The sequence below is a fragment of the Mastomys coucha genome, unplaced genomic scaffold, assembly GCF_008632895.1.
Source record: "Mastomys coucha isolate ucsf_1 unplaced genomic scaffold, UCSF_Mcou_1 pScaffold7, whole genome shotgun sequence".
Lineage (NCBI taxonomy): Eukaryota > Metazoa > Chordata > Mammalia > Rodentia > Muridae > Mastomys > Mastomys coucha.
The window spans coordinates 6321988-6346274 of record NW_022196913.1 but is presented as its reverse complement, the minus strand read 5'-3'; the positions used below and the strand labels follow the sequence as shown (position 1 = coordinate 6346274).

Sequence of the window (24287 nt, the reverse complement as noted above, 5' to 3'; positions counted from 1 at the left end):
TCTAACCTAAGTCTTCTGCTTCTTTCTGGGAACTCTACACTATAATTAAGACTGGGTGAGTGACCTTGACAAACTGCTCTGGTATCTTTAGGCTTTTGTTTTCTGTGTCTATAACACATCTGCCCATATTGTAAGTTCTCATTTTCCCCATTTGAGAAACTTCTATTCTGCATTATTAACAAAATGTTGATCCAGACTCTTCCAAAAACTTTTCTTTAATTTTTAAATTTTAACTATTTTATACATTTATACAATGTATTATAATCATAATCATCTCTCATCACCTTCTCTGGTCCCACTACAATTTCTTCTGACTCCAGTTTTCTTTTTAAGTAACCCCTCTCTGACTTTCATGTCTTAAGTTCAAGTCTTGTACACATCATCATAGCTACTGTATGGTCTCAGTTCCAACTGTTATGTCATATCTAGACCACAGCATCATACAATGTATTCCCATCTTTTAGCTCTTATAATTCTTTCTTTCCTTTTCCATGAAGCTTCCTGGAGCTTGGTGGGAGGATGCTGCAAAAGATGCCCATTCAGGGCAAATCACTGAATAGTTACTTCATGCTCATAAGTTTGATTAGCTATGAGCTATTGCATTAATTATTTCCCACAAAAAAAGCTTCTGGAGGCAGCACTAGTTTATGGATACAAATATAGACATTGAGAAAGTAGTTTAAATTTACTTTAGGCAAATGATCAGCAGTAGGTCCCCACTGCCCAGCTTTTGTTACTTCCCCAGACAAAGCTTTTGGCCAGATTTACAGTACCAGATACGTATTCATTCCCATTGAACACTCTTCCAACCCCATTAGAAAACAGTTGGTTGCCCCCAAAACAACCATGTCACTCTTGTACCAGTGAGCATGCAACATCCATCCATAGCTTGGTAAAACCACAGTTTTTTATCCCAGTGGCCTCAATAGCACTTTCTCACTGTATGAAAACTAGTCAGTGTGAATACCTTCCAGGTCAGTTCCTGCTTGATGTCTCTGTGTCCTATCTCCAAGGTACCTGGCATTTTCAGCAATAGCATTTTTTAATCAAGTAGTTCTGGTGGGCAACCAAGAGCAGCCTGATTATTTGGGCAGGTCTCTGAGGAACCTTGTTCAACAACTCATGAAATGTATCAATGGGACTAGGATTTTCATTAAAAAACCAATGGTCTCTAGCAGTAAATGTAATTAGTGACTTAAGAAATGGTTGTCACCATGGGCTTTAAAGTCAATAATCAGAAGTAGTAAATACATATGCTGGAGTTTCACATTATTTAGTTATAAGATGTAGAAAGTGATAAAATGGTATGCATTATTTAATAAACGTATCCAAAATTGTTGGAGGAGTGAGAGATGGCCAAAGTAGGGTGCTTTAGGAAGATTTCCTGAAATAAATGAGATTGACAATATTAAATAGTATCAAGGACATAGAATACTTTAGAGTTGTGAAAACATGAATGGAGCAAGGGGGAGGGGATCGTCCTTTCTGTTTATTGAGAATAAGAATTTCAGGTGACCATCACTGTGGCTGTAACTCAAAGAGCCAGGGGGAACTGACTAGAGTTGGTGATGAAGTGATTCTTTTATGACTTTAAGCTTCCCCTGCAAGCACACAGGCATGCAGAGGACCATCAGAAGGGAAAACTGTCACTTGGGTTAAATTCAAGCTTGTTAACTGATAGTGGGTTAATAGGAAAGTCTCCCAGGAGACATTGACATTTCAAATGAGGCTGAAGAAAACAGAAATGATCTTGGTGAAAGGCTACAGCTACTATGAGATGGAATTTGAGTGTGTAGCCCACCTCGCATCTCCCTTATAGAAGCAAGGGAGGCATCCATGAAAGATTGTAAACCAGGGATAGGTAGGATGACATGCACCTCTCAGAGAGATATGTGTGGTTACAGAGTGAGAGGAGTTGAATTAGAAGATAATCCAAGCTGTCAAACGGCAAGATGAAGGTCACTTGAATGAATTCCTAGGCAAGTGTATGAATTGATGAATGGGATGAATGGGGATGGAAACAGAAGCAACTAGGATTAATAAAGCTTGTGGTAGCTACCACTGTTCTAGTGTTAGCACCTGGGTGGATATTAATGAAAGTTCTGAGACAGACACCAAAGGGATTATAAGTTCCAGAGTAGTTTAAATGGAAGACATGAGAGAGGAGATGTAGTAGTTAATTTTCTAATCAGCTGAAAGACTGGAAGGTTGCCTGTGGGTTCATATGTCTATGTGTACATATAGAGACCAGAGAGCAACCGTGAGCATCATTTCTCACGTACCATCCACATTACTTTTGAAACAGGGTCTTCCACTGTCTTGGACGTTGTCACGTTGACTAGAGTGGCTGACAAATAAGCCCCTGTTTCTGCCTCTCCAGCTCTGGAATAAACTTATGCCACTACATTGCTTTCTTCCCTACCCCCTTTGTCCTGGAGATTGAACAAATTGTTCAGGTCCTCATGTTTGCACAAGCACTTTACCAAGTTAAGCCCCAAGCATTCATATTTTTATGGTGCTAACTAGTACATAAAACACCTTCTAAGACATAACACTTGGCTATCATCATAATCATATACAACAAAAAGGAAAGTCATTATTTTTCTTTCAATTCTGTAGATAGACAAAACAGAAGCTTTAGGAGATGAGCTGATTTATTCAAGACACCCACTGTCTATTAAGTGGCCCATCTGGAAATCTGTTCTAGGCATCTGGACCAAAGAGATGATGGGAGTATTTACAATGTTCCTACAACAGTCTATCACTTTGTCTTTGGATTAAGATGAAAGGACTTAACTTGAGCCCCTAAAGATTCACATTAGCCAATATAACAGACATTAGCCATGTGTAAAGCACTGTAAGTACCAGTTATATAGAAAAATACACAACAGGACTGAGGACTGAACATCTCCACAAAACATATAACATATGCTCAGATTTACGTATAATATGGTAATACTTGAGAGATGAAGGCAAGAAGACAGAGAAGTGTGCTGTGTAGAGTGGGAACTGTTGGGAGAGGATTTAAGAAGATATAGAGAAAGAATAACTTGAATTTAGTTTAGGAAATGTTCAGAGAGGACAACAAATATACATCAGACTACCACATAGAGAGAAAAAGGTCAGGAGAAGTGAAAGGCACAGAAGGTTCAGTGTACACTCACTTTTTGATTGTCTGGAAAAAAGAATCTTTGTGTAGTATAGGAAATTCTTCACAGCTGAAGTGGTCAGCTATTGCATAACCTTGAACTGTCAGCCTGGGAGAGTCAGTTATTGTGTGTGGGTGTATATGTGTGTGCATGTGTGTGTGCATGTGTATGTATGTGTGTGCGCGCATGTGTATGTGTGCATGTGTGTGTACACATGCATGTGTGTGTGCATATGTGTGTATATGTGTGTGCATGTGTGTGCATGTGTGTGTATGTGTATGTGCATGTGCGTGCATGCATGTGTATGTGTGTGCGCATGTGTGTGTGCATATATGTGTGTGCATGTGTGTGTGTGAGCACATGCATGTGTATGTGTATGTGTATGTGCATGTGTGTGTGTGGGTGTGTGCGCATGTTTGTGTGCGTGTGTGTGTGCGGGTGTGTGCGCATGTTTGTGTGTGTGTGTATGTGTGTATGTGTGTATGCATGTGTGTCTGTGTGTGTGCATTTGTGTGTGTGCATTTGTGTGTGTGCATGTGTGTGTGCATGTGTGTGTGCATGTGTGTGTGCATTTGTGTGTGGGGGTGTGTGTGTGCATGTGTGTGTGCATGTGTATACAAGCACATATGTGACTATGGAGACCAGAGACTAGCCTTCCGTGCTGTTTGTCCTCAGAAATTATCCACTAAAATTTTTTGAGACATGTTTACTCACTGGTCTGGAACTTACTGGTTCAGTTTGGCTATATATCCTTCAAGCCCCAAGGAAGCCCTTCGCCACCTCTACAATACTCTTCCCACCTCTTTTTTTTTTTTTTTTTAATAGCATCGATTCCCTGTATGGAGTCTGGGTCCTCCTGCTTGTGAGGCAAGCACTTTGTGGACTGGGCTACCTTTATAGTCTCTTTTCTTAAATCTAAATTATTTTTATTAAATTAGTTGTTTTTGAAAACCAGGTGATTCATTCACTGGAAAATTTCCAAAACTCCATGCCTTGATTGATGGCTTTAGGAGTGGTTCTTTTTTTGGCTCAGCTTCCTGATGACAGTTTGGAAGAACAACCAGCAGGCAGCCACCACTTTTAACTAACGAAAACTTAGGCAGAATCATTCAGCTTTTCATAGAGCAATTTGCAAAAGCCATTTGATAAGGGTTTTTTTCTGTTGAAGGAGACATGCCCTCAGGCTCCTGAAGGGACTTCCCTGAGAATCTCCCCAAGGCTGACTCTCTTTACATCACTGGATTGGGGACTAATGTTGAAAAAGACATTATTTTTTTTTACAAAAGAGAGAAGCAAATGTCAAGTCAATGAAGTCAGAAAGTGTGGTGAGGCTTAGGCATTTACAGAAGATGATCACCTTTGATATTTAAAGTCCCTGGTTCTAACACACGCCACACGCACACATAGTGTTACGGAAGTTAAAGTTGAGGCTATTTTAAATCTTATCACAACCACTATCAGGAAAAGATGACGAAAGTGCTGTATGCTTATGGGCAGCTCCAGCCCCTGCAAATGGTTGACAAATGTTATAGCCAGCAGACAACTCTGTCATATCTGCTTGAGATAGTGGTGATATTACAACACTGGAGACAGCAAAGCACAGAGACAAGAAGGCAAAGGCCTCTGCAGTTGTATATAGTTGTGTAATGTTCAAGGTGTACCACACTGTCTCATTAGGATGAGGGTGTTCTCAGCAGTGGAAAGGAAAAGCAGACCATCTACCTTCACTTGAAAATCCTGGGCTTAGAAGAGCTCCCTGGATCCCTTTGAAAGGATGTCTTGCAGTTTAGCAACTGTCTCACTATCACATGATGGGACCCAGTTAGGTGAAACTTTTGCTAATGTCTGGTATCTTTCTTGACACAGAGCTGATCCTCTGAGTCCATGGATGAAGTAATTTTTACAATATGCATGGACTATTCAGAAGGGCAGCTTTTATCACCCCTGTACCAAGAAGTAAAACTAAAACATGGAGAGAAGACAATTTGCAAGATGATCATTTGAAAAAACACTACTTCATTATGTTCTTAGAAAATTCCCCTTTAAAGATATATAAATTTCTGAGGAGAAGACTATGTGGGCAAAATGTCAACTGTGTAAGCAGAAGGACCTGAGGTCAGATCCCAACACCCATATTAAGACTTGATGCAACAGTGTGTGTCTAGAACCCTAACACAGAGGGACAGAGACAGGTTGATCCCAGTAGATCACTGGCCAGTCAGTCTAGGTAAATAGCTCCTGGTTCAGGATGAGATCCTGTTTTATAAACAAAGTAGAAAACAAAGGAAAGAAGCAATATTGACCTCTGTTTTCCACACGTGAGCAGGGGTGTGTTCCCATAGACATGTGTACTCTCCCTTCCTTCCCACACACATACACATATACATTTTAAAAATTGAGCTGGGGAGATGGGTCAGTGGTTACCTGTTTGCTGAGTAAGCATGACCACAGTCTAGATCTCAGGATGCCACATAAATGCCTGCAAGTCCAGATTCAATAGACAGAGAGAGGATCTTTAGAGCAAGATGCCAGGTGAGACCGGTCATGGTGGCAAGCCCTTAGTTTGGCTGAGATATCGTGCTTCAAAGAATATCTTGGAGGAACACTTAAGGAAGATTTCTAACATCATCCTGGAACCTCTAAATGCATACACATGTGCTCACATGCACATACACATACACACAAATGGAAAACGGCACAAACATATGCACCCACACATACTTTAAATCATGTGTGTGTGTGTGTGTGTGTGTGTGTGTGTGTGTGTGTGTGTGTGTGTGCATGTTGTCTTATATATATAACAACAAAACACATCTTGTATCAGGTGTATAACCCCAATTCCATCCCATTCATCAGCAAGTCACCAATGGGCACATTCTTGAGTGGTCTCAGAGTGATTCAAAACATTGTAATTTCTAATATTATGTATTTCAATTCATCCTACTATGTTCTCAATTTTATTTCATATCACCTCTCTATCGAATTTTATTCCTTTTCTTCTTGTGGTCACTATCTCTGCTCCTTAGGGATTGGGTGAGGCGAGGAGAACATGAATAAGAAAGAGTAATGGGAGCATGAGTATGGTCAAAGTGTTTAAGATACTTTGAAGCAATAAACCCTATCATACACTATTGTACAATTAGTATAGATGTGTAGAAAAGCCTCCCAAACTTAGTAAAACTTGGCTTCATAAGAATGCCCATCGTTTTTATTATATTTCACATAAAATGTTGGAAGGTAGCAGTGTTTGATTTTAAGGCGGGAAAAGAAGGAAAGACAATTGTAGGAGGAAGCATTTACCTACTCTCTCTACAGTTTTTATCCCAATAATCACCCAAAACCAAATGCTTTGGTTAAAGGAACCACAGGTAGGCTCAGAACAGAAGCACCATTAGTTAATTTAGTTGTGAGTTTTACTCATTCTGATAGCTCTCCTATTCTTCTGTAAAGAACATACTTATCTACAAATTCACCCATCCCTGAGATGACTAAATAAGGAGCAGATACCTTCTTGCTGTGGTAGGAGCCTATTGTTCTTCATCTGATGCAGAAGAAAGCTGAAAGGGGTCTGGGGAGATAGTTTAGTAGGTAAAACAGTTGCACATAAACCTGAGGACCTCATTTTGGATCTTTGGCACCCATGTAGAAATCAATAGCCTGTGTCTATAACAATAATATTAAGGAAGTAGAGACAGGAAGATCTCAGGTCATTAATATCCAGCCAGATTAGCCAAACTCTAGGTGAACTCTAGGTTTAATGAGAGACTCTGTCTAAAAATATAATATGGAGTGCACTAGAGGAAAGTACCTGATGTTGACCTGTGGTTTCAGCATATACATGCATGGGTGATTGCACCCACATATGGTCATGAATACACATGCATACATCACAACTCATATAAAATGTATATACACACATGCAGACACACACACATGAGAGAGAGAGAGAAAGAGAGAGAGATTTCAAACATCTTTGCATTTCATCTGATTTGTCTAAGAGTAGGCCTGTGGTAGGAGTAGACATAACAGATAAAAGGAACTCTTAGACTTCAGACATAAGGAAGAGTTTTCTCTGTGCATTCTGCTGAGCAAAATCAAGCAAGCCTGTAGCTTCAGTTGCCAATGATAGTCACCCGATGACTATCACACAACAGACCTAAGGATGAAATCAGTGCATGTAGGGGCAAGGATAAAAGAACCAAGTCTTTTGCAGCTGAATGTGAGACATGATCCTTCCTATTTTCTGTGTTTGCTGTTATATGAGACAGAACTTTACCATTATATTCCAGCCACTTCATGGTGTGTTACCAAAACCATCATTACAAATATTCTCTTAGTGCTGGGACAGTATGAAGACCACAAGTCCACCTTTCTTTTCTCTCTTAGCATTTCAGTAGAAATGGTTTTGATACTAGTAAAAACACTGGAATGGAGATGAACAGATTGCTCAGATCCAAAGCACAGACATGCAAACACAAGAACTGCACTTTGGGATCCCAGGATGTGTGGAAATGCTGGATGGGAATGGCTTCTTACCTGTAATTCTAACTCTTCAAAGACAGTGGCAGGGCAGACCCAGATTAGCCATTACTGGTGAGCTCTGAATCCAATTGAGAGGTGTTGCCTCAAAGAGTAAGGGTGAGGAGTGGTGAGGAAGGTTTCTTGCATTAGCCTTGAAACTCCACATGCAAGCACTCACATGTGCACATGTACCACACCATACATGTACTCCATACATGCAAACGGGGACATATGAATGTTCACTCATTACACATGTATTTAAAAAATATACCAGAATAGCAAAATGCAGGTCTTGTGAGTGGAAGTCTGAGTTCCAATACTGACCCCATGCCATAAATATGACACTGAACTCAAGCTTCCTTTTTCCTCCATTGAAAGGGCATCATAACCCATATCCCTCCTACTGTACAGTGATTTCCTCAAGATTAGTAAGGATAATGTATGTAAAGACTCAAGCTCAATTTAATGTATTTCAGGTATTAGCTATTTGGCTCAGTGAGTCATGTTCTTTAAATATGTTTATACTTATGTTTTTCTAGTAATTTCCCCAGGTAAGTCCTGATGTTCCCAAATGTAGGTGAGGGAAACTGGAGTTAAGGAAGTCTGAAAAATGTTCACAATGCCCTTGTAGGGCAAAGGACAAAACAGAAAATTCTCCCTAACACTTGTCTTAGGCCAAAACAATTATGGAGCCAATATTAGATAATTTTAAAAAAATTGATCACTATTACAGACACCTGAGATAACCATTTGGAAGAGGAATATTTGTCTCAGGTTGGCAGAGGCTTCATTGATGTGCAGTGCTTTGCACTTCTGGTAAGACACCGAACCTGTGGGGCTCACCTCATAGCTGCTATGGATTATGCATTGAAGGAAATGTGGGGAAGTCAGAGGGAGGATGGAAAGAGAGAGGAAGAAAGGAAAGGGGGCGTAAGTATCCTCCTTCCTCTTATTATGTCCCACCTCCTGCTTTTTGTCAACTCTCAATAATACCACCATGTTTAGAATTTGAGAAGAGATTTTATGTTCTTGATAAGGTCAGATTTTTCAGGATCTACTTACTTTCTCCAAACACAAAAAGCACGCCACCAAGTAGCTTGCTACTACATACATGAACACACAGAACACTTCATGTTCAAACTATACTAGATCCTAAGAAGCAAGACCTTTTATCTTTGGGTGGACATTGAAAACAATCCCCCATACCATTGTAATGACACAAGACTTGCAATGACATCTTCAGTCCTCTGCTACCTCTGGACTGTGCTTGGCACCCACTCTCTCATTTGTTCTTGATGGCCCTGGAAGTGAGACATTAGAATTCATAATCTAGTGTTAGAAAGTGATGCACAGAAATATTTCAATGTCTTATCAAAGTGGCTGAGACAATATTTGAACCTTATTCCAGTCAACCTGAGTCCTAATGGCAGGAGCTAGATTTGGAATTATGTTCCCGGTGTTGATGCCTGGAAGGAATTTGAAGTGAATCTTTTTTTTTATTGATTATTCTATTTGTTTACATTTTCAATAATACCTCCAATAATATCTCCCTTCCTGGTTACTCCCTCACAAATACCCCATCCCACCCCCTCCCTACTCCACTTTGCCTCTATGAGGGTGCTCCTCCACCCACTCACCCACTCCCACCTCACTCTTCTAGCATCCCCCTATGCTGGGGCATCAAACCTCCACAGGACCAAGGGTCTCACATCTCATTGATGTCAGATAAGGCCATCCTCTACTACATAGTTATCTGGAGCCATGGATCCCTTCATGTATACTCTTTGGTTGGTAGTTTTGTCCCTGGGAGCTCTGGGTGGTCAAGTTACTTCATATTCTTCTTCCTATGGGGTTGCAATCCCCTTAAGCTCCTCCAGTCCTTCCCCTAGCTCTTCCACTGAGGTCCCTGTGCCCAATTATATATTTGGCTGTGAATATCTCCATCTGTATTGGTCAGGTGCTGATAGAACCTCTCAGGGAACAGCCATACCAAGCTCTTGTCAGCGAGCAGTTCTTGGCATCAGCAATAATGTCAGTGTTTGGTGTCTGAAGATGGGATGGATCCACAGGTAGGGCTCTATCTGGATGGCCTTTCCTTTAGTTTCTATTCCATTTATTTTTGTCCCTGTCTTTCCTTTAGATAGGAACATTTCTGGATGGATGCTTCAATCCTACATAGAAGGGGAAACAAAATAATCACAGGAAGTAGAGGGAGGGAGGGATCCAGGAGGGGACAGGGAAGAGGAGGGAAAAACCGGGGAGCAGGATCCAGTATGGGAAGGGACAGGAGATAAGTAAATAGGGGTCAGGAAATTGAACAGAAATGTATAGCAGTGAAAGATGGAGAACTGGAGGTAGCCACTAGAAAGTCCCAAATGCCAGGGAAGCGAGAGGCTCCCAGGACCCAATGCAGATGACTTTAGCTGAAGTACCCAACATAGGGGAGATAGACCCTGTAGAGACCACTTCTAGTAGATTGGCTTGGTCCCAGTTGAGGGATGGGGACACCCACCCATCTCAAAATTTTTAACCCACAAATGAAGTCAGTCTTCTATAAGAAAGCTTTTTTTTTTTCCCTACACAGGGAGCATGGTGAGGTGGCTTGCTATTCTCTTGCCCTATGCCCACCTCCTTCTTGGGAGACCAGAGCCATTCTACAGAGGCCTCCTACATATTGTAGGGTTCCAGAGAGGCCAGGTCAGGAGAGACAGGAGGGCAACACCTCCAGCCAGTGGCTTAAACAGTAGTCAGTGCCATTTGCCCTTAAGGAAAATGATCAGAACACTGACAATCCTGTGCCTGTAAACAGCTCCCAGTGTTTGATAGAAGTTGTTTAACTTTTGGCCACTGCCTTGAGCAGTGTGCTCAATGTAATTAAAATTGTTTTAATGACTTGGAGTCATGATGGTGTGCATAGACTTTACTCAGTGATAGCAATTGTTTACTTTCTCGTCCCCTAATCTCAGGCTGCAAATGCTCTTGTCTGCCAGGTGTTTTTCTTCCAGGATTCTTTTCCTTCCTAATTTGGACATCTAATTTGCTGTGGCCTAATATATCAGATAAACACAATTGTTAGAGCGGCATGCAAAATAGGAACCCATAAGACTGGCAGGAGGGTAGGTAAGTGTTGTGGCTACAGACATTTTTGGGTGCTCAAATTATATGATGCATTTTGTATGGTAGAGTTTTTCCAATGAGAAAATCCATTAGGTCACACAGTAACCTTCTCTAGCTGTGTGTGAGGACAGAGCTGTGACTCAGAGCTAACAACAATGGCTATTATTTATTGAGCACTTATGATGCCTCAAACAATACTTCATATATATTATCTCATTTAGCATTCACCACACATCTGTGAACTAGAAACTGTCATTATTCTTGTTTTAGAGATGAGAAAGACTGGGGTGTGAGAAGGTTGAGCAATGCGCCTAATGTTACACAGCTACTAAGGTGTTGAGAAAGAATTCAAATCAACACTAACCACTGAGGTCAGGAAATCAGTGAAGGGTAAAAATGGAAATTCAGGCCATCAGATTACTGCAAACTGTACCCTGATATCTAAAGCCATTGTAAACACACACAAACATCCACACATATACACAGAAAGAGAGAGAGAGAGAGAGACAGAGACAGAGACAGAGACAGAGACAGAGACAGAGACAGAGAGACACAAAGAGAGAGACACATACACACAGAGAGAGAGAGAGAAAGAGAACATAGGGGTCCCACACACATACATACACAAAACAGACAAATACACACACAAACATGTATACATATATATATTTGCAAGCACACATACATACATATGTAAATACATACACACACACAGAGAGAGGGAGAGAGAGAAGAAGAGAGAGAGAGAACAAAGGGATCATATACATAAACATGCATATACATACACATAGCAAAGCAAATACACACTCAAGCATATACATAGCCCATTTGGATTATACACTATTCCAGAATTATTTTTTGAGTCATTTATGTTTTTACTTTTACTCTCTTCACACTGCCCTTTTCAATCCTTTATATTAGTGGATTTGGACTCATATAAGAATCTGGGCTATGAGGATCCTGATCATTGATAGAAATGTTATAAAGATGATGAATAGTGACTTTATAGAAAAAAATTATCTGGAGACCTGACTCTGGGCCTTCACTTCATAAGGAGAGACCCAGATCAGTATGTAATTTTTGACTTTTTTTTTTTTAACAATCGCATGTATGGCTAGGGTATATTGTGACCATATCCAACCTATTACCTTGTCTTACTCCTCTCTCACTCTTCGTGTTTCCCTCTCTTCCAGATAGTTTCATATTTTTATGTGTGCGTGTGTGTGTGTGTGTGTGTAAGGCCTAGTGTGCATCTGCTGTGTTTGTATTTGCACAACCATGACATACTCTGATGTTAGCCCTTCAAAGTGCTCCTCTGCACCCTTACTTTTCTGATCTTTCTGTCTTCCATAATTCTCCCAAGTCTGTGAAGGAGCTGACAAAAATATCTTGTTTAGAGCTGGAAACTGCACAGTCCCCTAGTCTCAGTACTTCAATTAGCTGTGAGTCCTGGCATTAGCCGTCTCCCCTGAGTATGTAAAATCCTTGAGAAAGCTACTGTATTTGGACACATTAATGCGGACATTTCTAAGTGAAAGTCTGTCAACAGATGTCAGACAATTCAAGCTTTCCCCTTGCACATGGGCATCAAGTCCCAGTTTACTTTCAAGTCCCCTTTCCCTTCTCTTCCCACAGGAGAAACAATGTGATTCCCCGTGCTTGGGGGGACTGACTCAAGGCACTTGGCATGGTGATCTCTAGCTCCATGCATTTCTTGCAGACCTCATAATTTCATCTTCCACTGTGACAGAATGAAACTCCAGTGGGTATATGGACCACATTGTCTCTATTGATTTATCAGTGAGGCTGATTCTAAAACTTGGTTGCTGTGAACAGGAGAGCAATAAATACAAGCATGTGGATATTTTTATAGTAAGCTGCCTACTCAATCTTTAGCTATTAATAATAAATAAATCTGTTCACTTGATAATGACACAACAGAAGCCAAAACATGTGAACTAGGACAGACTCAGCATTGATTACTGGTGCTGTAATTAATTTTATATTCGGTGCATGATAGCTGCCTAAACAACCTGTCTTCTGACTGATGCCAGTCTGACTCTGTTTCTGTCTCGGACTCTTCCCATGGAAGTCTGGAAGACCATTGCTATACATATGTTGTTCTCTACTCTACTTTTTCTTATGTCAAGGGAGTGAAAGAGAGAACCAGGAAGCAGAGAGTAGAAGTAGGAGCATGCTCCCGTGGTTTCCCATGCATAGTGGAGTGATTGAGTCCTCCTCGCATTTGGATGTGTCTTATCTAATTATAACTCTGCGGCTGGAGCGTTCTTCTCTCAGTCGAGGTGTCTATCCAAGTTTCCATCTCTGTATCTGCTCTAACAGATCTTTCTCAAGGAACTTTCCCCATCATTTGTAAGTACTTCCCTTTGAAACCTGATTATTAACTCTAGGGAGTTCTCGCTTGTGTGTTTGCTATTTCCCAACAGGCGTCCTGATCAGCATTTCATTTTGTAGCGTTGTGGTTTGTTTAGATGGGTGAGTGGGAACACTGATTTCTGAAGTGAGGAGAGACACTTAATGTTAGGTCTGATAAACGGGGACATGCTATAGGGAAATCCAATAGTACTTATAAATAGTAGCTACTGTTCCTTGATTCTGGACCATACATTGAACAATACTGTGGCTCTGCATCCATTATCCTAACTGCGTGGATGAGGAAACCAGACACAATCTTCCTTGAGTTTTTTCATATGAAGCATATTTTTTTCAAAGTAAGTTTTAGAGATTGAAAACTGCACATATGAAATCAGATTCTAGGAATATAATGTGAATTATAGAAAACCATTTTTTTAACTCAATTTTCTTCTGTGACTTTATCTGTAGAGGTTTTATTGGGTCATATTATACAGAATATACTGAGTGCTTCAGAATGTAAGTAAGCTATGTTCCTTTCCTGTTTCGTGTGGAACATGGAGTATAAAGTATAAGTCTATAGCATGATTGCCTGGATCTCAATTCTCAAATCCATTTAACTGCTGTGTGACCCTGGGCAAATCAATTAACTTTTTCTGTGCCTTAATGGTTCTACTCTGTAAAATGGAGATAATTATAGCACCCACCTCATTGAAATGTAATGGGGATTAGATGAGTCAACACAGGCAACATTCTTGGAACTGTTTGGCCTATGGTAAGCAATATATCATGTTAATTATGATTATTTTAATTTTTATTCCCACCTTGGTCTCCAGTTCTCTTACAAGTTCCTGGAGCATCTTTTTTCCAGATGTGCATTTGAATACACAAACGATACGTTCTTTTCTATATATCTGTGTGGATTGAATGCTGAATTACAATCAAGGGCATATCCTGTCATTTACTAATGAAGGACTGAAAAGAAAGTGACCCACAGTCCTAGGGGCTTCCTTAATGCCATATACAGCTGATCAACCAGATTGTCTGGCAGGACCTGTGAGAGCTGAGACAGGGGCAGGAGGAGCACTCAGGGACATTTCATTGCTTTCGTTAAATAAGATGAAAGTTGACTAACCAGTTGCCTGTGGCAATATAGGTTAGTCAAACTGAGACTTGACTAAGAGGCCCATCATAATAAGCTAACGAGAAAAGCTAGCGAGGCGTTTGAGTGGCAGGGTTGTGTGGGTGGCAGGCTTGTTGAGGGAACTGATGTTAGAACTTTATGGCACTATTACTGCAGTTGAGTGAAATAGTTGTGACAAGCCAAGACAGAGCCCCAGAACAATGCGTGCACACTCCTCTTTCTCTTTATTCTTTCTCTGCTCCCTCTTCCCTCCTATTTCTTGCTTCCTTTATCTGTTTCTCCTCCCTATCCCCTTCCCTTTTTTCATCCTTCCTGATCCTTCCTTCCTCTTTCCTCCTTTCCTTCTTTTCTTCCTTTCTGGGCTTGCCTTTCTTCTCCCCTATCTCTCTGTTTTATTATGGAAAAACAGACCCCCCCTCCTTTGGGGACAGGTAATCCTTGGATAAAAATCTAGGACAGTGGAAGTTTCCAGGTACCCTACAGGTTAAAGTGACTCTCATGTCAGCACAGATGATGAAAAATATACTTTAGGCAAATAACGAGCACATGAAATGACGTTAATGCAAGTAACAAGAGTAGAGCTGCAGAGAGGCAGGGTTGAAGTGGCCGCACATGACAGGGCTTACAAACCACGTCATGCTGAGCCCAGTGTGGGTCTCCATTAACGGTGTGTTTATGAATCTGTACCAACTTAAGCTGACCGTTACTGCATTATCAGAATGGGATACAAAGAAAGCAGAGAGTAATTATTCTATAGACACAGAAGCTTCTGAGCCAGGGTTTCTCATCCTTCCCTAAAAGTTGGAGAATTCAACATTTTACATTTTGGCAGTGAAGGAATAAATTAAGACTCAAAACAAAAACAGAAGCAGAAACAAAACAAAAAGCAAACGCAAGAAGAAAAACAACAACATTAAACCAAACCAATACCAAACCCAACCAAGCTACCAAGCTTCTGAAAAAAACCCCACAAAATTAAAACCTCTGCTCATGGCTTTTTCTGTTGCCCGTTTCTCCACGACTATGAACTCCTGCCTGCATTCCTTTTTATTTGCACAGTGTTTTAAATGCATCAAGGAGAGTGGGGCACAGCCAGGCATGGAATCAAATTCTAACATCAGAAATAGTTGTTCTGCCACAGCCTGTGAGCTACCTCACATCTAATTTCTTCTTTTCAGGACTTTGTAATCTTAAGTACTTTCAAGTCTCACGCCATGCGTGTATTGGTGTATTATTATTTAAGTTGTATAATCGTGTGAGGTTTTTCTTTTTCTACTTTCAAGTCTCACACCATGCGTGTATTGGTGTATTATTATGTAAGTTGTATATCCGTGTGAGGTTTTTCTTTTTCTTCTTTTGGTTTAGGTTCTCTTCATGGCTAAGTCTCATTCAACTCCTAGCGATAATGAACCCCTTAAAGGTAGACTATATCTTTTACATATGCTTATCTCATGACCGTTCCTACATATAACAGGTTCTTCTCAGTCAATTTGTTACCTGAGTGACGGCTCCTTTTCCTTGTGGGTTCATAGCCAGCAACTTCAGCATGCGTGTCTCTTTTGCAGGGTCTGCCTTCTAGTTTGTAACTAGAATTTTTCCCCTAAATAAAAGGAAAGGGCTCATAATCTATTCTAATTCAGCTTCTCTATGCCACAGGAAAGTGGCAAGCCAGAATAGAAATATTGACATGTGGACATATTTGAAGTTTGTCATGTTTGTGAGCTCAGGAGAAATTATAATCTTGTCTGTAAATTCTCAATGGAGTCAGCACTACCTTATGCACATGGACCTGAAAGATGAGAGCAGGGTGACAAGGCTGGGTGGGTAGCATGCTGCTTTACTTGGTGGCTGGTCTCACGTACCCTCTCAGGTAGTCAAATCCAGGGAAACAAGGAAGAATTAGACATAGCTTGAGGTGGCAAATTTATAATGATGGGGGCTTTCTGGAAGCTGCAAGCCCTGCCTAGAAGTTAAGGGGAACAAACAGGGAGACAGATGTATCTCCTTTTATTTGCAACTTGAAAGTAGGGCAAGCGTGCTTCCCTCGACTTCACCTTTTTCCTCCTAGCAATTTTCCAGACTCTCACTTTTTAATTTGAAAACCAATCTTCAAGTGGGAAGTTTCATTCCTGGCACACAGGTAACAAATAAGCAAATAAGCAAGGCTGAACTTATTCCTGAATTTCCAGGTCATTCACTAACCGTTCCCTGCCTCCGATTCCAAAGCAAACATATTGCCTATCTATTAGGATCTCCTTGAGACATTTTAGAATGAGCACAGATCTGTTGGACAGGTTGCAGGCCAAGCCAGTAAGGTTTCTGGAGGGGAACGTTTCATTTTCTTAACTTCTGCACTCAATTTTTTTTTCTCAGAATGGATTTTGCCCCTGGTGATTTTGAGGATTTGAGGGAATTATTTCATGAGATTGCCTGATAGACCTAAACACGGCAGCAATTGTGTGTCCTGTCCACAATTGCTTCTGGGGTACTCACTAGCCTTATCAGAGATGTCTTATACCTCCAGTGATCATCAGGGCTTTTCTGGCCTCAGATTTTCCATTTACAATAAAGTTGCATATTTCAACATGTTTACTGAATATTGTGTTTACATTCATTAAAGAAGTAGCATTCTGAACAGTAAAATATATTCGCCATAAAGCCAGGAAGTGCCAATAAATACAGGAAATGCAGGAAAATTCTTTGGGTACATAGTGTCCAACTTTACTTCATCCGTGGTGAAGGTAGACAAACTGTGTGAGCTGACCTACTTCAGTGAATTTTTTTCAAAACCTGTTATGCAAGCAGATACTTAGCAGGTCTGCATGGCTTCATCCTCTCCATAAAAACAAACAAACAAACAAACAAACAAACAAACAAGCAAAAACCAACCAACCAAAACAACTAAACTCAATTATTAATTGCTCTGGTGGGTGGTACTGTTGGGAACAGTTTTCTCAGTCAAAAGGTGAGACAAAACTCATCTTAGTCGCTGTGCTTATTGGCATCTCGTGGCTTTATGGTAAATATTCTTTTCAATGCCGAAGTGGTAAGTCTATAAAGAAGTCTCTACTTTTTTCTATATTGTCCCATCTCACATATGGAAGCTTATCAAACTACACGGTCTTATCTTTCGGAGCTCTGCTCTCCCTAAGCTGTTCTGCATGAACATGTACTTGCTTAGGCGCATGCTTATGTGACACATTACATTTTCTATGCTGGGGTGGAGTCTAATGCAATGCCAAGTTGCTATTGGCTAACTGTTAGTTGATTGAATCACTTTTCTCAGTAATGAAACACTCTTTACTGGTTTTGCCTTCTGTGAGTGAGGTTCTTTATTGATTGTGTGTGTGTGTGTGTGTGTGTGTGTGTGTGTGTGTGTGTGTGTGTGCTCCTACAGACTTCCCTGGATTCGAGATGAGATGTTTGTACACATGTGTTTATGGGGTTTCAAGTTGGACACCATTGTCAAGCTCTCTCTAGTCTATACATCAGATCTCAGAAAGTCTCTAGAGAAATGAGTGTACTGGTTTTTTAGGCTCTATCAAAAAGACTTCTCTATTCTTTGCATGATCTTTATGGATGCTGGAGATGAACCCAGGACCTTGCACTAGCTAAGTGCATTTTTTCCTACTGAACCACGCCTCCAGCTAAAACATTGTTTATTCAATATGGAATCTGTTCAAATTGAGCTGGAATTTTCAAACTTTAGCCATTTATGGAAATCTTGTTTCTCCATAAGGATACCTATCGAGCTTCCAAAACCAGAGTGCTTAGGCCACACCTCTGCTTAAGGTCTTCTCCAGAAGTCTTGGTTCTTTTGGTCTGGAACACTATTTAGAGGAGTCTCAGAGTCTAATAGATCTGGAAACAACATTTTGGAGCTAATATCAGTCAGGGCATCCTTAGAAATGAGTTAAGCATGTAGAATTGATAGAGCTGTGCTCAAATACTTTTAAACGGGATGAACAAATGGCTCAGTAGGATGAGGGTTGCTTTGTGAGTGAGCATGTGGACTGGCATACAGACGCATAACACCCATCTAAAATCAATGTATGGTGGAGAACATGTGTATCCCTAGGACTCGGTAGCTGAGATTGCTGCTTGCTAGCTAGTCAGCTTAGTTAAACAATAGACTGAGAAAATCTGTCTCAAAGAGTAAACTGGTAATGAAATTGAAGAAGACCCCCTGACATCAACTGCTTGTCACACAGAAAAGTGTACTACCCCTACATATCCTGTACACACACACACACACACACACACACACACCACACCTTCTAAATTAAAAATTTAAAATTTTGCATATATTATAACATTGGAAAATATTCAGTCTTTTTCTCGTAACTTCCTTTTCTAACATACATTTCAGTTTTCTGTGTGTATAGATTTTTTTCCATATGTGCACTACATGAATGTTAGTAGTGCTTAAAGGTTAATAAAGAACCTTGGATTCCCTGGAATTGGAGTTACAGAAGGTAGTGAACCACCATTTGGGTGCTGGCAATTGACCCTGAGTCCTTTGAAAGTGCAGCCAGAGCCCTTACTTGTTGAGTCATCTGCTTAGCCCCACTTGTGACGTTCTATAAGGATAATCATCTAGAGAATTAGAAACCACTCCAGTAGTTTTCAGCCTTTCTGACACTGCCATCCTTTAATACAATTTCTCATGGGGTACTGATCCTGACACAAAATTATTTTTGTTGCTACTTTATAGCTGTAATGTTGCTACTGTTTTGAATTGTAATGTAAATATTTTTTTGGAGATAGGAGTTTGCCAAAGAGGTCATGACCCACAGGTTGGGAGCCAGTGCCTTAGACCATACAGTGCTGGCTCTCCTAGTCATCACTGATGAAACAATACAAGAACAGTTATTAAAATGACCTGATTCAATTTTTCCACTTGTCTTGTGGCTCAAGTGCTAGTCAGAAATCAACCTAGTGACCATTCAAAATTTCATTTTCCAAAATGAGTTTGAATTTATTTTGAAGGAAATAGATGCTATCTAGAAAACCGACTTTCAGAATTTTCAGTTGCTTGTAAACTTCTGGATTATTATGGCTGAGCCCAGAAAGGTTGTGCCTTCCTGGGTGACGGGCTGACAGTGGAGTGGTTGTTTTTTACTCTCAGCAATTCATTATGAAATAATGGCTGAGCTTGTTTTTCTTGCCCTGACTTTGCCATGGCCAAGCCCACGTGGCTGTGGACTAACCTGGCTTCCTCACAGCACACAGAAAGCTTGACTGTGTGCATTCTCCCCACTTCTCACCATTTTATTGGATGTTAATAAGCATTTTCTCAGAGCATGGCAGGTTGTTTAAAATTGCTTTTTTTTTTTTATTAGTGGCTTATGCAACACACCTGTGATGCTGTCCTGTGTTTTTAGCTGGGCTGTTGTTATAATGAGCTAAACACGAGTGAAAACGCAAGGGGCAAAGACATTTCAGTGGCATGCCGTGTTCTTTGCTCTGACCTACAGCAGGAAAACAGAGGCCTGCCTGCCAAATCATGTTTTCTGTAAACAGCACTGTGATCCATCTTCACTTAGGTTTCTTTTTTCTTCTGTAAAGAAAACTACTAAAAAAATTTAATTTATAATAAATTTGGAAAAGCTAATATTCTATCTTATAATTGTGAATGTGTCACTTAAACCAGACCTGAAGGTATGCAGCAGAACTTAAGGAAAAGTAACTACAATGCAATTTTAGTTGGGAATAAATTCCACGGTACCATTTTTTCTACTTCACTCAAATGAAAAATTAGTGTAATGATGTAGTGGCTTGTGTACCTCTTTTTATCACATAAAGGGTATCTAATGTCCTGGAATATAAACTCATGATTAAGATCCCAGAATGCTCATTAGTAGCTTTCGGGTTCTCCTACAACTTTTTCTTATGAGCAGTTCTCTACATTTGGGCTGTTTGAACACTGTCAGAAACTAACTCCAATTCCAAATGAGTTAAGGATGCTCCATTGCTTTGAGCCTTTTTCACTCACTCGCCTCCTTTAATCACATGATTGTGTCATTTATTGAGCAACTGATTTGAAACTGATTTGAAAGACATAAAAACCACCTTTATTCCTTTCTTTCTTTTTCAATAATTTGGATGATAACTGTTAGAAACGGAGCCAGTAACAGTGAATTAATAAAGGATTTTCTTACATAAAATAGTCCTCTAGTGAAATTTATATATGTATAAAAAGCAAAACAGTCTTTCTTCATTCAATCTATAAGTAATTCATGGCTCCTGACTCACTAAAACAATTTCACTAAGATTCACTGATTTGATAAGTGGAGAGAAAGACTTAAATTACAGAGAGGCTTAAAATTATAGTCATGACCATATACATTTACTTTGCTTTAAAAAATGTATTATTTCTACAACTTTAATGCTGAACTTATTCCTGCCTTGGCAGCTTCTTATGTTTTTTCTTTTATTTGCAAGGTTGGAAAACATACAGCCAGCAACTGGGTGCCCAAAGTCAATTTAAAAGATACAACATAGACTTACTTAAAATAGAAAATACTTATTTATAACTAATAGCTATTTATTTGAGAGTTAATATCCTTATCAATTCACACTGCACCCTCAATTAGGCTTTTTCTATTTACTGGTTTCACAGATCAAAAGTAAGTAAATCCACATAGTTTTGAGAAATAAAAATGTAGATGCATGTATTTGTACTTGCATTTAACAGTTTAATTATATGATAAAATGGACCAGATGGACCAGAGTAATCTTTGACCAGTTCAATAAGACTGCACAATTTTCACACATGTATTTGTTCATTTTTCCTACTTCATGCCAAATATACTTCTAATTACTTCACACATTATAATTTTTTTAATATTTCTTTCAAAGGGTCAATTTCAGAATGATGCAAACAAAGATCAATTTATATTTTAGTGATTTTCCTATTGAGCAAGTGATGCTCAGATTGTCAAAGAAGGTAATTCAGAAAAACACAAATAAACTAATCTTTTCTAGTTGACTTGAACAGGTTCTGTAAGTAAAAGAAATTTAAAATTACTCCCAGATGATTTTAGATCAAATAAGTTGCTCTGTGAATAATTGTTCTTCTCCCCCCTTGTTTGGCCCATCTTTCTCCTTTAATTAATATGAATCATCACTGCTGAAGAATAATTGACACTTCTAGGACACTATCTTTTCACAAACCTTTCCTTGACTACTTCCTTGCCTTGGACACAGGAACTTGTGACTTATTTTATCGCGAGGATTTCTTCATGGAGCCTGGCTTTCACAGGTGCTTTTGACTCAAGTCTACCAAGATCCACAACATGGCATTTTCCTATGTGGCTGAACTTTTGAACTGATATTTTTCAGCATATACTCAAAAAAGGGATGATATTTCTTTCTGTTTATCCAGATGGGCTCACAACAAAAGACAAATGAAAGCAAAATCTACCTTGTAGAAAATTGCTAAATTCACTTAAATTAAAATAGCTTTTTATAGCATTTAGGTTGTTTATTTTACTGTAAAAGCAAGGATTTTTATGTTTGATGTAGAATGCTCTCCCAATACCATAAGATCTAATATTTTAATGCATTATTTAAGGACAATAACAATAAAGATATAATTAGTCATTATTATAGCTAGGTTTACAACACTTTCCTAGTAGTGAATGCATTTGTGATTTTTAGTATCTTTGAAACTTGAGTCCAGTGTGAGAGTCAATTCCTTTAGGTCTTTAGAACAAATGTTCATTTTCTAAAGGGCCAGACTTGGATAATGAATTTACCTCCAGTGATATACCTGATGGGTCAGATCAAAATGCTAGCTACATGCCTCTGGGACAGAGAACGGGAAAGTGTAACTGAGACCCATCTCTTAGCAGTGATTCGGCACACACATCAATGGCATTACCCCAGAAAGAAACACATTGAACACTTGTAAAAATTCATTCTCAAGGCATGCACATGCAAACAAAGAGAACCCCAAAGACTCACAGTTCATTTGAATTCACAAGGGAAAATTTTCAGGACGAATGTTGCTTTGACGTTGTCTTACTGATGCAGAGGGAAGCCAAACCTGTTTTTAATTGCAAAACCAAATGGTTTATGCATGGGCTCTGACATGCTTGTGCGAACATGTTGCTTTTATAGTCCCCTCCCCCTCCTCCAACACGAGACTAGGCTTGCCAACATTGTGTTGGAGCATGGTCACATTTGAAATGAGAAGCCTTGCAGGGATTTTGGGAGGTAGGGGGTGGCAGTGTCAATCTGTCGAGATGTCGCCAGGAGTGGATCTAACTACCTATCTGTTACCACTTGCTAATTAGGGATTGGAGTGATTATTGTCATAAAGCTTGCCATGCAATGTGCCATAAAATGAATTTTCAGGGGTAGGGGGCAGAAGGTGATATTTAGAGAGGGTGGAACAAATTTTAAGGACTTCTAGTAATCAGAACATCTCAGAGCCTGGATCTAGAATTGTTTTACTGTTTAATGTCCCAGTGAATACACACATTGTTGCATGCGTTTTGTTGCTTCAGGCACATTGCTGGAATTCCAGTACAGGAAAATTAAGTAGACTCAGAATCCAGCCCATGGGGAAGTTTATCTTTGTAGGGCCAACAAGAGCCTTTAGGAATATTCTGTTCTTATTCGAGCCAAGCTGGACATGAGTAAGAGACAAAACAGAAATTAGCAATAAAAGGAATTTCCTTGCCTCTGCAAGAGGCAGAGTGATCACGGCATAGGCAGACTGGAAGATGCGAGGTGAGTCTGTTGAGTTTGGTGTTCTGAGGATGGCTTACAGATAAGGCAGGGTCAGAAAAGCACGGTCTGGGAAGGAAGTCTGTGTGCTTCGGCCTAGGTTCGGCAAATGAAAGGTTCGCCTAAAATGGTTTCAGCTTCTGTGTCTGGCTCTGGAGCCATTGACACTGCCAGCCAATGACTCAGACCGTCACCATCACCTCATCTCCTTGCTGTTCTTGTTGGCTATTCTTCACACACACACACACACACACACACACACACACACACACACACACACAGCATGACTTTAAATATTAATTTCATAAACATTGAAAACCTGAATCCAAATGCAGTACCATCAACTTGTACAAACACCGTCTTAAGAATTATAAAGTATAAATAAAAGATTAGAGAGGAGTCCACTCTCTCCTCAGTGAATCAAGTAGGTCTATCTTTTTTGATATTACCTTTTCTTCTGGGCTTTTTGGTGACAGGGTCTTGCTATGTACCCTTGCTGGCTTAGAACTGTCTAAGAAACCTTCTCTCGCCTCAAACTGGTTATCCTCCTGTCTCTGCTCCTGAGTGTTGATATCACAGGTGTATACAACACCTTGATTAAGTCAAAGTTTTCTTATGGCCAAAGATGTTGACATACCTACTTGTTCATCCTCGAGGTAAGGGCTCACCAATCTTTGTAGAAGACAAAATCCTAAAATGCCTTTTCCTGAGAACTTAGGAAGCTGCAGCCACCAGGAGAGCAGGAGCTAAGCTAACAAAAGGAGCTGGGCTGTTGGATGGAGGGAAGCAGGCAACAGAGGCATGAGCATTCCTACTTATCTCTAACCCTGTAGAGTAAGGCTACAAAGTGGAGCATAATCAAAATTGTCTATTGACACATGTGCCCATTTAGAAGGATTGAACTATTGCTCTTCTAAAGAGTGAGAATCAAGAACATTCTAGTGCGTCACTCAATTCAAACTACTTTTTAGTCTTATGGTCTGTCTTTAAATTTTATTTTATTATTCATTATTCATTTATTATTTTAGAGTCCATATCATCCTTTGTGTCTTGTTCCTCAGAGTCAGGTTATCTAGTTGCAGTGCTTACACTTAAAGCAGGTTGTTGATAGACTGTGCTGGTCATCCATTTCACTCTAATACGGGCTGCCAGGAAAAAGAGGAGTTTGGTGCGGGGGCATGGTATTTGGGTTGAATTAGATGATTCATTTTGAATTTAGTTCAGTAGGACAATAAAACTGTAACATA

General features: G+C 39.9%; 1 long non-coding RNA gene across 8 annotated transcripts in view; it reads right to left on the bottom strand.

Moving 5' to 3' along the window:
* Positions 1-22381, bottom strand: part of LOC116081816 — a 38041-nt gene extending 15660 nt beyond the window's left edge. For 5 of the 8 annotated variants that reach the window (XR_004115008.1, XR_004115010.1, XR_004115014.1 and 2 more), the window contains exons 1-4: positions 22273-22381; positions 15802-15904; positions 13868-13930; positions 8877-8971 (exon numbers count right to left, since the gene is read on the bottom strand). This is a non-coding gene — a long non-coding RNA (uncharacterized LOC116081816). Of the gene's footprint in view, positions 1-7685; positions 8972-13867; positions 13931-15801; positions 15905-22272 lie in introns of all 8 variants that reach the window. The other 3 variants (XR_004115015.1, XR_004115012.1, XR_004115009.1) reach the window with 3 other exon arrangements.
* Between the last annotated feature and the right edge of the window lie 1906 nt (positions 22382-24287).